Here is a 14,634-nt window from a genome sequence, read left to right on the forward strand (position 1 = left end):
TTTTAGTATATTTCATTTCAGTCGCCTTTTTCCGATACAAAATTTTGTTTGTCTGTATTTATTATCATAGAATTTTTTGCTTACTCTTTCTCAATCAATATGATCGCAAAAGCATTTCCAAAGTGTTTAGTCTTCACAATAATCACTTTTGCAGAATGGTTACAGGTGTGTGTACAGCTGAGTCGCTCTGCTCTGCACCTGAAACTACCACAACACTGATAATGAGTTATACTCCAATATGAAATAGAAAGCTAAAAACCCAAAATAGATATAACAGACACATACACAAAGTCACTTTTGCTGTCATATTTCATTGACTGGGTCTGTCACTCTTCCTTTTCAGGATATTTTGGGGTTTATTTCTGTATGTTGACCATAAATAACGCTGTAACGAATATCTTTGTATGTATACTACAGATTTTTTTCCTTAGAGTCAATTTCTAAGGTGGCAAAAATATATAAATATTGGGGGACTTTGATATGCATTGTCAGATTTCTTTGTAAAAGATTTATGCTAATTCGGAGTACCATCAGCAATGTTTGAAAGTGTTTATTTCCTTTGATTCTCACCTTCAATGGGAATTATACACTTTAAAAAGTATGAATTTAACTGACCAGAAGAATACATAATTTGAAAAAATAGATTTATTTCCAGTGAAAAGGGATATTTTCCTTTATATTTCTTCTCTTTGTAAATTGTCTATTCTCTTTATTTGTCCATTTATCTATTGACTACTCATGTTAGGCTTTTAAAAATGTTTGCTTCCAGTTTTCTTAAACTACCTGAAATGCATCTATTTGGTATTTTATGGCTGAATATATCTGTTTTTTTCTATCTCTTCTCATTTCCTCCAATCTTAGCTTAACTTAATTCAAATTACTCTGATTGTCAAGACAGCACATTTTTCTCATCTCTTTTTGGAGGAGCTGTTCCTCTTTCGTGATTTCACTTTGTTGATTTGGTCTCATGTAGTGATTCGGGGTTTTGGCACCATCCTTCACGATCTTGGCCTGCTGCAAGCTCTCCGTGGTTCTCATTCACAGGACAGCACCTGCTCAAGTCTAGGATGACCTGCTAATTATTTTACCATGTGCTGCCAATCTCATGTGACCCATCAGTCTAGTTCCTGACCCTGGACATTAACGGAAAGGCCTCTAAGACTGCAATGAATAAAAGTCCTTGTTGTTGAGCAGGTTTTCTCTTCATTCCAGGACGCATCACGCAGACCAGGGAGATGAGACTATAATAGGAAGAGCACGATGATGGTGAGTGTGATTTTTGTTTTTCTGGCCACAGACTTTTCATTCCCAATGTAGAGAACACTCATGTCTGTTCACTAAGCTCAGGAAAGAAATAATGAGAAACAGGTGACAGCCTTGAAAGCATCATGGAATCAGTTCCCTGAGCAGTTGACTGCTCTCCAAAATGATGCCCTGAGCATGTGCAAAGGAAATTTAAAAGAGTATAAATGCAGCAAACCGATCCAAGTCATGTCTGAAGAGAAAGACGTATCACACTGGGACATAGAATAGCCGCTAGGGTGGGCAACAGAACAGGATCTGTGATTTCAGAAACTACAAACCATATCGATGTGAGAAGCTGCCAACCTCTTAAGACAAGATTATAATACTCTTGTCTCTCCTGTGGGCCCTCTCTTCAGTCTCCTAAAACACAGTCACTGTTTTCTTTTATTTGCCTTAAATACATAAGAGGCAACAGAGTTGAGGAGAGGGTATGGGCTTTGTGACCAAACACATCTGTCTGCCTATTCGTGGGCGAGCAACTTAAATCTTTTTGAGATTCAACATCCTCAGTGGTAAAACAGAAGCAATGGAAATCTCCCTGTCCAGGTTGTTGTGAGCTTTAAAGCTAATGTCTTAAAATGTCTGACTCCGATCTTAGCAAATGATGGGCTAAGCGAATGATTAGCAATAAATTCTATCCTGGTTGCTTTTGCTGTTTTTATTCATCTATAGGGTTAGCTCTTGAGATGTGACCTTGCTGTACATTATCACATAGAGAACAGAATTTGGACTCAAGTGTGTAGAAACTGTTAATTCATGTTGCAGTGACTGAGACTGAGAGTAGAAAAATATGCACTTTGTTCCCATAACTAGGTGCTTTTCATTTGGGAAAAATACTTTGTGTTTATTTATATTTTCATTGCATTATATTCTTGAGTATTCTGTGTTGTCTATATTGAAAAGAAGAATGAGGAATTTGCAATACTACTAGTTAACTACTTGTGGGGGAGGTCAAGAAAGCACAAACCATGGGTTCATGAACTTTTATACCCTCTTGGAAATCATGTCAGTGCTCTCAATAATTATTTTTATCACTCAAAACGTTATATTCAATATTGCTTAGCTAAAGGGAACATCTATTTATTTGTTGTTGTTGTTGTTGTTCTGTCGCTAAGTTGTGTCCACCTCTTTGCAACTCAATGGACTGCAGCACGCCAGGCCTCCCTGTCCATCACCAGCTCCCAGAGTTTACTCAAACTCATGTCCATTGAGTTGGTGATGCCATCCAGCCATCTCATCCTCTGTCATCCCCTTCTCCTCCCGCCTTCAGTCTTTCCCAGCATCAGGGTCTTTTCTGGTGAGTCAGTTCTTCGCATCAGGTGGCCAAAGTATTGGAGCTTCAGCTTCAGCATCAGTCCTTCCAATGAATATTAAGGGTTGATTTCCTTCAGGGTTGACCAGTTGGATCTCCTTGCTGTCCAAGGGACTCTCAAGAGTCTTCTCCAGCACCACAGTTCAAAAGCATCAATTCTTTGGTGCTCAGCCTTATTTGTGGTCCAACTTTCTCATCTGTACATGACTACTGGAAAAACCATCGCTTTGACTGTATGGACATTTGTTGGCAGTGATGTCTCTGCTTTTTAATATGCTGTCTAGGTTGGTCATAGCTTTTCTTCCAAGGAGTAAGCGTCTTTTAATTCCGTGGCTGCAATTACCATCCGCTGTGATTTTGGAGCCCAAGAAAATAAAGCCTCTCACTGTTTCTATTTATTTATATATCTATAAACTAGATCTTCCCCCAAATGAAAAATCTTATCTATTAAATTGGAAAGTATATTTGAAAATGTACTTAAATCCACAATCAAACTGCACTCCCCACTACTTGGGCTAATTTTAAAAATAAGTAGAATGCCTTAGGAAAATGATAGGAAGGAAAAGACATGGATCCATTATTTCAGCCTCCAGAAAAAGAGAATCTTCAGGAGTTCTTTGCCATCACCTCTAAAGATGGAAAGCACGGACAAGAAATTCTAGTCAGCAATGACTGAAGTAGGTTGGCAATCATAAATTAAAATTAAGGAGTTGAAATGTGATATAAAATCATTTAATCTTGATGATTTATGCCGGTTCTCAGAGGCAATTATTTACCACCGTTTATGTTTATTGCTCTTTTGACTTTTTTAATTACAGTAAACCCCAAATTCAATTATACACCCTAGTATATATTTCAAGCAATAGTATTGTAAATAAAAGGAGAATCAATTAATAATGTGCTTAGTCTAGCAAAGCTAAGTCAAAGATAATACAAAGCATGGGGCAACTTGATTAAGGTTTGAAAGGGGTGGAAAAGATTCCATCTGGTTAGGCTGGAAAATCAGAGGGTTGACAATGGTGATTCTCTTTTCTTTTTTTTAAAGTAGAGAGTTCTTTACTAAGCGACTTCTAACAGGTTATATAACTTGTAATTTTCTAACTTTAGAGGCAGTGAAAAAATAGATATTTGAAAGCCACAACTTACTTATCAGTCATCAGGGATGTGGTTTTTAGGCCCAAGCTACAGTCTTGTGGGCTTATCTTCCTTATCATCTCCCACTGGCGCTGCTGTTGGATGATACAGGCTGATCCTGCTGTGTTTTGTGCTCCTTAAACATCTCACACTATTCCTCAAATGTTTGGGGTTTGACAAAACCCCAAACGCATTTGGCCAAGCACGTTTTCCCTTGATTTTTAAACACATGTGGGTTTTATGGGAAATTTAATCCATGTGTTTTTGATTCCTTTACACTTAACTCATCAAAATGTTGTTGTGTAAGGTCCTTTGATGTCCAAGAAGCTTTTGGAGCTATTTTTTTTTATGGGACACTTTAATCCTTTTTTCTTAGAAACAGGAAGTTACATGATGCCAAGAAAAAATAAACTCACACACCAGGATGGTGGTATTTGACTGAACATTTTAAAAACCCGAAGGTTCAACTTGGTTCAGAATTTGACTGAAATCATTCTCCTGGTCATTAATTTCTCATTAAATTTGTGGCTTCTTGGTAGTTTTGAAACAATGTTATCCTGTTCTTCAGGAGGAAAATGTAGGGGTGGTAGAAAATCACATTCAGTGTTTATTTTTATTTTTAAATTTGTATTTATTTATTTTTGGCCGTGCTGGGTCTTCGTTGCTGCTCTAGGGCTTTCTCTATTTGCGGTGAGCGGGGACTGCCCTGCAGTTACGGTGCATAGGCTCTGGGACCCTCCAGCTTCTGTAGTTATGGCCGATGAGGCATAGTTGCCCCATGGCATGTGTGGTCTTCCTGGACCAGGGCTCGAACTCATATCCTCTCCATTGACAGGCAGATTCCTGACCACTGGACCACCAGGGAAGCCACTCCACAAACAGTTTTTACACTGATGGTATATTTTGTAAATGAGATCGGCATTTTAGCACATACGCATATAGACCTAAAGGAGCTCTGTCAGTTGAGGATAAATTCTGTCCTCCATACGCCACAAAGGAGCCTGGAGAAAGGCTATTTGATGGGAAGCTAGAGCGAAAGGGAAAACCCACTCAAAACATTTTGGGAAACATGTGCATGGCTTATATTAGCATTTTGTGTTTAAATGTGTCACAAAGACGTTAGGAAAATGTCATACATGCACATATAAATGAGGGGGCTGCACGATGAGAAATGTATCAACAGAATGGATTTGTAGTCTGGGAAGTGAGGAGAATGATGGTACTTGTGCGCATGTGTGCTAGTCACTTCAGTCGTGTCTGACTCTCTGCGACCCCGTGGGCTGTAGTCACCAGGCTCCTCTGTCCATGGGATTCTCCAGGCAACAGTACTGAAGTGGGTTGTCATGCCCTTCTCCAGGGAGTCTTCCCAACGCAGGGACTGAAACACTTCTCTTACACCTCCTGCACTGGCAGGCGGGTCCTTTACCACTAGCACCACCTGGGAACCCCTGATAGTACTATCTCCAACAATTACTGCGAAATTTAAATCAGTTAATACGTAGAGAGCGCTGTACTGGCTTCTTGCAGGAGCTCAGCAGGGTAGCTAATGTTATTATTTAGTGTCAAACAAGATCTCGGTTTGATCTCCCGCTCCAGCAATTACTGCGACCGTGAGTAAGGCCCTCTTTCCTCAGCCTCGGTGTCCTCATCTCTCATGAGGCCTCTCAGAATTGCTGGAATGAGTTATGTATGTCAGGTCATCATAGAACCTAGGGGTCTTCTATGCACTGATACATGAAATGTTACCTGTTTGACAGATGAAATTTGAGGGACCTTGGCCAAAGTTACCTAGGTGGCTCTAGTAGTAAAGAACCCATCTGCCAGTACAGGAGATGCAAGAGATGCAGGTTCAGTCCCTGGGTTGGGAAGATTCCCCTGGAAGAGGGCATGGCCACCCACTCCAGTATTCTTGCCTGGAGAATCCCTTGGACAGAGGAGCCTGGTGGGCTAGAGTCCATGGGGTCATAAAGGGTCAGACACAACTGAAGCAACTTTACACACATGGAAGTGGACCCATGCAGTTCAAACCTGAATTGTTCAAGGGTCAACTTTAGTTGTTTCTTTGAGAATGTTTTTTCTATAATGTGGAAGTCTTTCCATAAAGCTGGTCATGTTAAACAAAGGGTTATGTTACAAGACAGTGTTCTGGGGACATAATCTCTGCTTTCCTAGTTCTGAGGTTTGACAAACCATATAGAAAGCCCACTGAGCTTTCCTCCCCAGGGACTTCTCTGATGGTCTAGTGGTTAAGAATGTGCCTTCTAATGCAGGGGGCGTGGGTTCCATGCCTGGTCAGGAAACTAAGATCCCACAAACCATGGGGCAACTAAGCCTGCGTGTGCAACTACTGCCCATGTGCTCTGGAACCTGTGGGCCCACAACTAAGGCCTGATGCAGCTAAATAAGTTAATACATAAAGAAATATTTTTAAAAAAAAAAACCACAACGTTTCTCTCTTCTCTTCCTTTGTTTTCTCCTTAAAACTCACCTTTGAGGTAAGATGGCAGAAAGTAAGGCTGGGGGCAGGACAGACAGGCCTTACTACTGGGGAGATTCCGTTCTCTCTCTAGTAGCATGGGGATTTTGAGGGATTCTGTCTCATATGAAATCATGAGCTCATCCCAGACTGTCATCAACATTATCGGAATTAACCTACCAGTTAAAATGGCAAAAACTTTATCTTATAATACGTGAAGACTGTTACAAATCATCAGAGCCATTTCATTGATCCAGGAGATTGAATCGTAGTGGTAGTGGACAAATGCCTTATAAAATCACGCATATCATTAGCCACCTGATGGGAACACTAAATAAACAGGAAATACCAGAATTTCACGTCTCAAGAAGGATGACCAATATAAGGTCAATCACATATGAAACTAATAATGTAAGTTAATGAGAGTTTTTTCTCAAATGACAGAATTATTATTTTGCACTCTACTTTGAGAAACATCTTTTGGGCAAAGCGAGGGGAAAGGTATTGTATTCTATTGGAAAAGAATAGATGTGTACATTACTCTTTTGCTTATGCTTTGCACAAATCAGCAAATAAAATGATACTCTTACTTTAATGGTAGGTTCCATGAACTATAATGTAGAAGAATGGCTTACAATAAGTTATTGAAGAACAGTAACAGATGGTAGTTTTTCAACCTAATTCTAATCCTGTTAGCATTATTTGCTATTTACATATTTATTTTAATAACAATGGTAGCAACTAGCATTTATTGAGTCCTCTCTGTGTATCAGACACTATTCTTGGTGAAAAGTGAAAGTGAGTGTTAGTAGCTCAGTGGTGTCCAACTCTTTGCGACCCCATGGACAGTACCTGCCAGACTCTTCTGTCCATGGAATTCTCCAGGCAAAAATATGGGGTTGGATAGCCATTCCCTTCTCCAGGGGATCTTCCCAACCCAGGGATTGAACCCAGATCTCCTGCATTGCAAGCAGATTCTTTACTGTCTGAGTCACTGGGGTACACACCTTTCTGTGTACCAGACACTGTTCTCAGGATTTTATAGAAATTAACTCATTAAATCCACATGTGAAAGTATCATTATTGTTCCCATTTTACAGATGAACAAACTAGAGTATACAGGTTAAGGAACTTGCCCAATGTTATTCAGCTAGTAAGTAGCAGAGTCTGGGTTGCAGAGCTTTTACTTAAAATATAGGTTATTGGAAGGGGCCCCTCATTCTGTGATTTTTGTGTCATAAACATAGATTTTCTCTTTCAAAAAAAGCTGGCCTTCTGAAGACATATTTTGTTCTCTAATGGGTTCTCTGGGGGCAGTGTCTGATTCATCTTTGTGTCCCCAAAGGGTTAAGAAAACACCTTGCTCTTTGCTGTTACCTGTTGTAACCAAATCTTACTTTCTTTTATATCAAATGAAAATGTGTCTCTACGTTTAGAACATCTGGCCTTACAGAATGTTTTGTAACTCGCCACCAGGAATGTGACACCCACAGTTTTTAATAAATGTCCGAGTGTGTCAAAACACCTGGCTAATATAGGCCATCTGAGGGAGAGAGAGAGGAAACCTTCTGATGTCTGTGCCCAGCGAGTCGTGGGGAGTACACCCCAGAAATAAAGAAAGGAACCGAGCCCGGTGCCCAGGATTATCAGGAGTCGTACCTTCTCATGACACTTCCCATCCATCACGCCCCACCTAACCGAACCAGGGACGCAAGCCCTCTCTCAGAAGTCTTACTTTGGAAAACTGAGCTTTGAACACGCTAGGAGCAACCAAAGGGAAAGAAAACCAAGGCAACAGGAAAACTAGCTGATTGTCATGCTTCACGACACGGAAAGTTATTGGAGCTTATAGACATTATGTAGAAGTTAATTTTTTTCGCTATACTATTTATTTTGGAATAATTTTAGATTGACAGGGAACTTGCCAAGATAGTATAGAGAATTCCTATATTTTCTACCCAGCTGTTTCTTAGTGCTGAAATCTTAACTGGGGTACCTTTGACAAAACTAAGATATGAACATTGGTATTGGCTTGGCCAAAAAGTTCGTTCAGGTTTTTCCACGTGCTGTTATGGGACTTTTTGGGACTTCTGGAACTCTTTGGCCAACCCAATACAATTCTGTGAACTAAACTAGAGACTTTATTTGGATTTCATCAGGCTTTTCACTAATATTATTTTTTGTCCCTTGGTCTGATATGGAAAACCACACTGTATACATTCATCTGGTCTTCTAGTCCTTTCTAATCTGTGATAGTTTCTCCATCTTTCCTTGTTTTTTCATTAGTCGTTGACGTTTAAAAGGAAAGAGAGTTCTCTATAAGTATCAAACCATTTTTTGTGTGTGTTTATGTGTGTACACAGAATGGTCAGGGAAGTTTCTCTGGAGGTAACGCTTGAATTGAAACTTAAGTTTAAAAGATGAGAAGTTACAAGGGATAAAAAGAGCTTAGAAAAGAGGAGTCTGGGTAGAAGGGGCAGCACATGCAAAGGCCCTGGGGCAGGGAAGGCAGGAAGAAGCTGAATGTGGGCAAGGAGCTTTGGAAGACTAGGATGGTTGGAGTGGAGGGCCAGGGTATATGTGGCTTGAAGGCTGTGGTTGTACATGTGACATCTTTCCTGGAAGATTTCCTCTGTGTCTTTCACAACATAAAACATAATTCTCCAAAAAACAGCTCTAGGTGGAATTAAGCTATGACTCCTCATAACCAGACAGCATTTCTCTGACCATAAAAGCCAACCCAGGCTCATTGTTGAGAGGGCAGGCAGATACCTGACTATTATTGGAGATAGTTCAACAATATCTGCCTTTTCATGTGAAGTTCTGGCAGAACAAGCTAAGAGGAGTTGCCAATATTTCTAACTACCTAGGTGCTTAATGATCTATTAGCTGTTGGCTCTCTCCTTCTCTCTGGAAACTATTACCTAGCTTAATCTATCCTCACCCCCACTGCTCCATCAGTCAGGTCTGTGCAAGTTGCCAAATATGACAACGTAGAAATGAGTGGCATAATTATTTTAATGGTCTGAAGGAAAGATTGTGTATCTTATGAGAGGATGGCAATAAAGTATACATCTCCGACTGTTCATTTTCTCTCCAAATCCCTTTCCTTGAAGAGGTTTTTGCAATCTCTCGATTTTCTGCTACTGAGCTATATGGTTCGTGATCTGGACACCTCTCCAATCACTGGACCCTTGCCTTCGAGGTGCTATCCAAGAAAAAAGAATGGTTTATGAACCATTGTGTTGCCTCTCCTGCAAAAGCTGTCATATGTCAATATATAAAATTGGAGAGTTTCAAAAGCAATAAGTAAAACTTCAGCCACTGCTCTCAATAGAGCTTTTCAAGTCTCTGTCATCCACAAAAATAAAGTGTATAAATTGAAATTGATTTTTAGAAAACCTTCATAAAAATAGATCTAAACATTTGGAAACATCTGTTGGATGGCTTAGGAATTTTATATTTATTCTTTCTGAATGAGTCCAGCTTTTGAAAAACTGGGGCCAATTATATCTGGTAATGCACAAAATCAATCCAATGTATGGATATAGACACAATAGGAAGAAACCATCATAACCTTGGTTTTCCTGTTGATCATGTTTCACCTCAAACTTTAACTGTGGAGCATAATAGATACAATCATGGGCTTTGGTTACATGTAATTGTGGTTTTAAATTCTGTGTCTTCCACTCATTAGCTCTGTGACCTTGAACAAGTTACTGAAACATTTCTAAACTCTGGCATATAGTTTTAAAAAATGGAGATAATATTTCTGCTATCTAGAATGATTGCAAAGATTAAATGAGATCATTTACATTAAGGGCTTAACAATGCCTTGTTGATTTAAAATGATTAATTAAAGTTAACTCCTTATATAACTGGGCTTCCCTGGTGGCTCAGATGGTAAAGCATCTGTCTACAATACGGGAGACCCAGGTTCAGTCCCTGGGTTGGGAAGATCACCTGGAGAAGGAAATGGCAACCCACTCCAGGATTCTTGCCTGGAAAATCCCATGGACGGAGGAGCCTGTAAGCTACAGTCCACGGGGTCACAAAGAGTCGGACACGACTGAGCGACTGAGCACAGAGCACACTGTTAATAAGATCAAACATCTATTACCCTTCTTATGTGCAGGGCAGTATTCCATCTGTAGAAAAAAGGATTCAACATGGTTTCTTTTTGGAGAACTAGGACCTATTGACATGGAAGCTTCATTATTAAACAGAAGATCTAGGAACAAAAATAGAAGGAATTTAGAAAGTAACGTAAATGACTAATTGTCAAAGACCCACACAGGCAGAAAAGAAAGCTCGGAAAGTGAAGATGGGCAGGATTCAAAGCGGCGAGGCAGAGTGTTCTATTGCGTGTCAGTTCAGCTCAGTCGCTCAGTCGTGTCTGAATCTGCGACCCCACGGACCGCAGCACACCAGGCCACCCTGTCCATAACCAACTCCTGGAGTTTACCCAAACTCAAGTCCGTCGAGTCAGTGATGCCGTCCAACCATCTCGTCCTCTGTCGTCCCCCTCTCCTCCTGCCCTCAATCTTTCCCAGCAATTATTGTGTTTGCTGCTACTGCTGCTGCTGCTGCTAAGTCGCTTCGGTTGTGTCCGACTCTGTGCGTAGAGATTGTATTAATACAGTAACAAATCATATATCAAAGATTGCATCAGTAGGAAACTTAGTTATTGTGAAATGAATAGTTCTATAGTTAGTAAAAGTAAGATACTGATATGAAAATTATATGGTGATGGTTAACAACAGTTAATTCAATTAATTAATGTCAATTAAACATGATGAATTCATTAAATCCCTTCCATAAATCGAAACTTTTCTTTTCACGAGAAATTCTTGTAACGGGTTGGAATGTCTTTGTTCGACTCTGATTGCAGCCTTCGCTCGGCAACTCTGATCCTGTTGAGCAGTCGGGATGAGGCCAGCTGCTTCTGAAATGAGCATATATCAGTATTCTAACACCTTTAGGTCTATCACCCCTACAAAACCCTTGTCACTTTAGTTTAATTGCAAATTCCCTGGAGAGCCTCCTCTAATGACCCATTTACATTAAAGCTTTTAAATTAGATTTCAATCTTAATTTCACTTGAAATGTTACCCTGGAGTAATCATTCCATTATAAATCATTTTATTTGATTTTATGGAATTGCTCAATTACAAGAGAAGTATTGAAATAAAGTGCAGCTATACCAAGAAAAGGAGAGAGACAAAAGTAGGGTCTGTCTGACTTTGGGAAAATGTTATCAGTGAGGGCAAAACTTAAGTCATTTATAAGCCACACAATGTCTTACAGTACTGAGCTGGGGTATATTTTGAAGCGGAGTTAATTGGAGGACTGTGACAGTTTGAATGGATATTAAGGCTTTAAACTTGGGAAGGAAGCAGGGGGAGAATGCCAAGACCACTCCAGATCAAGGTAGGATGTTTCTTTCCCTTCTGAAGAAATTGTGAACCCCAAGAGGCCAACTTTCAACACTGAGTGGCATTTCAGAAATTACCTTCTTCTTTAAATTTGGATTCCGTTTATACATGTGTGTGTTTATCAACTCTCCTTCAGCTGACAGTTCCCACCCTGTGGTGTATTTTATTTGGGCTTCACTCTATACCTGGTAATGTTGCCATATGCTCAAGGTGAAAACTTTCTGAGGATGTCTTTTTCTTTCTAGCATTAAATTTATTTTTTAAATTGGAGTATAACTGCTTTACAATGTTGTGTTAGTTTCTGCTGTACAACAGGGTGAATCAGCTCTATGTATACACATATCCTCTCTCTTGATCCTCCTTTCCAAGATGAACTGTCTGTGCTATACTGCGTATTCCCACTGGGTATCTATTTTACACATGGTCATGTCTATATGTCAGTGCTACCCTTTCAATTTATCCCACCCTCTTCTTCCCCACTGTGTCTGCAAGACTGTGCTCTTTGTCTCATCTCTATTCCTACAAATATGGTCACCAGGACCATTTTTCTAGATTCCATATATGTGCTTTCATATACGATATTTGTTTTTCTCTTTCTGACTTACTTCACTCTGTATGACAGACTCTAGGTTCATCCACATCACTACAAATGACCCAATTTTGTTCCTTTTTATGGCTGAGTAATATTCCATGGTATATATGTACCATATCTTCTTTACTGAAGATGTCTTTTTAACCTACTATAGGGTGGATTGAGATGCTTTTTATTATTAAAAAATAAGCCACATTACATTCTTTTGACAAATTTGGGGAGAAAAAAAAGGAAAGATGGACAGTACTTTTATATTGATAAGCAGTAGCTAAGTTTTGTGGCTTCCTTGGTGGCTCTGTGGTAGAGAATCCGCCTGCTGTTGCAGGTAGACATAGATTTGACCCCTCGATTGAAAAGATCCCTTGGAGAAGGAAATGTCAACCCATTCCAGTATTTGTGCCTGGGAAAATTCCATGGACAGAGGAGCCTGGTGGGCTACAGTCCATGGGGTTGCAAAGAGTTGGACACGACTGAGTGACTAAACAACAACAAATAAGTCTTAGAAGGGGCTGAAGATACAGATTGGCCAACTCAGAAAGATTATAAAACGGGGCACTGAAGCTTCCTTAGAGTTAAGTGACCTGCTTCCTTTGGGCCCAGTTACAAATCTGGCTACTCTGGCAGAGCAGAAACTGCTAAGAACGTTCACACATTTCCTTTCTATAATGTCACTATTTTACTCTCTGGAAATAAAAACTTCTTTTAAATGTTCAGAAAGGAATGATTTACATTCTTCTAAAAAATGATTCTGAACACCAACTTGTCATAAGATGCAAACTCCATCATTTGTATTTTTTTTTTTTTGGTTTTCTGTATAGCCTAGTTCCTGGTCAGTTCTTATACATGTGTGGTAAAGAACCTGCCTGTCAATGCAGGAGGCATAAGAGATGTGGGTTCAATCCCTGGGTTGGGAAGATCCCCTGGAGGAGGGCATAGCAACCCACTCCGGTATTCTTGCCTGGAGAATTACATGGACAGAGGAGCCTGGCAGGCTCTGGTCCATAGGGTCGCAAAGAGTCAAACACGACTGAAGTGACTTAGAAGGCATGCATGCAAGTACTTACAAATGTGTATTTTCTACTTGTTGGGTAAAGTTTTCTCTATATTCATCCATTAATTCATTCAGGGAATACTTAGTATCTGTTATGGGCCAAGCACTCTTCTAGGCAATGGGCATGTAACAGTCAACAAGACAATAAAACATCTATGACATCTACTAGCTTGTTAATTCTTATCAAAATTCTTATAGTCTTACTAATTTTTTGTCTGGTTAGAACTCAGTTTCTGAGACTGGTTTTGAAATATCTGCTATAACTGGCTATATCATGTTCTGCTTAGAATTCTGTCAGTTTTTGCTTTAATTCTTTATGCTAACATTTGAAGTGAAGAGAAATGTGATCATCAACTCATTGGCTGTCATTTTTATTTTTAATAATGCCCCTCTCTTGGTGCTTTTTTCCACATATATTTTATCTAATATCAATATTTTTATAGCAGCTTCCTTTTGACTTTTGTTAAATATCTTGTATAAAATATCATTTTGTGTTTTTTATTGCAGAAATATTTCTTTTAAGCAACATGACTATTATTTGTTTTTGTACTTTAAAAAAATTTTTTTGGAGTATAGTTAATTCACAATGTTGTGTTAGTTTCTGCTGTACAGCAAAGTGAATCAGTTATACACAGACATGCATCCACTCTTTCTTTAAAGTTTCTGTTCCCATATAAGCCATTACAGAGTATTGAGTAGAGTTCCCTCTACTATACAGTAGGTCCTTGCTGCTGCTGCTAAGTCGCTTCAGTCGTGTCCGACTCTGTGCGACCCCAAAGACGGCAGCTCACCAGGCTCCGCCGTCCCTGGGATTCTCCAGGCAAGAATACTGGAGTGGGTTGCCATTTCCTTCTCCAGTGCATGAAAGGGAAAAGTGAAAGTGAAGTCGCTCAGTCATGTCCGACTCTTAGCGACCCCGTGGACTGTAGCCCACCAGGCTCCTCCGTCCATGGGATTTTCCAGGCAAGAGTACTGGAGTGGAGTGCCATTGCCTTCTCCGACAGTAGGTCCTTACCAGTTATCTATTTTTATATATAGTAGTGTGTATATGTCTGTCCATATCTTCCAGTTAATTCCTCCCCCCACTTCCCCCCTGGTTACCATGTTTGTTTTCTACAATTGTGATTCTATTTCTGTTTTGTAAATAAGTTCATTTGTACCCCTACTTTTTTTTTAAGATTCCACACATAAGCGATATTTGTCTTTCTGTGTTTGACTTACTTCACTTGTTATAGTATGACAATCTTGAGGTTCATCCATGTTGCTGCAAATGGCATTATTTTGTTCTTTTTTGTGGCTGAGTATGTACCATATCTTCTTTATCGACTC

At 39.7% G+C, this 14,634-nt stretch overlaps 1 protein-coding gene across 8 annotated transcripts in view; it reads left to right on the forward strand.

The window, feature by feature from the left end:
• Positions 1-14,634, forward strand: part of LOC145534726 (uncharacterized) — a 432,243-nt gene that overhangs the window by 181,285 nt on the left and 236,324 nt on the right. For 3 of the 8 annotated variants that reach the window (XR_014074908.1, XR_014074911.1, XR_014074913.1), the window contains one exon: positions 1,213-1,266. The exons of 4 other annotated variants lie outside the window; for them this stretch is intronic. The gene's annotated coding sequence lies outside the window, so the exon portion shown is untranslated. Of the gene's footprint in view, positions 1-1,212; positions 1,948-14,634 lie in introns of all 8 variants that reach the window. One more of the 8 variants, XR_014074910.1, reaches the window with a different exon arrangement.

Source organism: Giraffa tippelskirchi, chromosome 14 (genome assembly GCF_054371585.1).
Source record: "Giraffa tippelskirchi isolate mGirTip1 chromosome 14, T2T-mGirTip1v1.2.pri, whole genome shotgun sequence".
Taxonomy (NCBI): Eukaryota; Metazoa; Chordata; class Mammalia; order Artiodactyla; family Giraffidae; genus Giraffa; species Giraffa tippelskirchi.